Below are 555 nucleotides of genomic sequence, written 5' to 3'. Positions count from 1 at the left end.
CGTGAGAACCCGTTTCCAAAAAAAAAAAAAAAAAAAAAAAAAAAACCCCTCCCCGGGAAACCAAAAGGGCCTGGGTTAAACCCCCGGTCCCCCCAAAAAAAAAAAAAAAAGTGTTGAGAAACAAGCCAGGGGTGAACCTCAGTAGAGTGCTTGCTTGTCTTTGCAAGGCTAATTTGATCACTGTAGTACAAAGAAAAACTAGCAAGAAGCAGAGGAAAGTCAGGAAGAAGGAAGATCAGGCAGTCAGTAGAGCACCCGGGAATCTTAATTAAGTATCACTGAGCTAGGCTTCCTATCTGTAAAACAGTATGGTGAGGACTATGTGGATGGGAATGTGGTAAAGAGCTCACAAGAACATGGAGTGCACATTGTTGGCCACTGCTGCTGTTATTTGGCTGTGTATTATCAAGAGATGATACAAGAGAAGAGGGAAGGAACCTAGGCTGGGTGCTGGAGAACCCTAGCCAAAGAGAATGAGATTTGTTGGTAAATGGTGGACAGCTGCTGCGGGATTTTTTTTTCTAGCCTCTTTCTTATGTTTTTAAAATTTGTTTT

At 42.3% G+C, this 555-nt stretch overlaps 1 protein-coding gene across 1 annotated transcript in view; it reads left to right on the top strand.

Annotated features, from left to right (window-relative positions):
• The window catches only part of P3h3 (prolyl 3-hydroxylase 3), an 11,718-nt gene that overhangs the window by 5,725 nt on the left and 5,438 nt on the right, over positions 1 to 555 (top strand). The window lies entirely within an intron of this gene.

This window comes from Octodon degus, unplaced genomic scaffold, assembly GCF_000260255.1.
Source record: "Octodon degus isolate 3935 unplaced genomic scaffold, OctDeg1.0 scaffold00178, whole genome shotgun sequence".
NCBI classification, from domain to species: domain Eukaryota; kingdom Metazoa; phylum Chordata; class Mammalia; order Rodentia; family Octodontidae; genus Octodon; species Octodon degus.
Note: the sequence above shows the minus strand (reverse complement) of the source record. Positions and strands in the feature narration are given on the sequence as shown.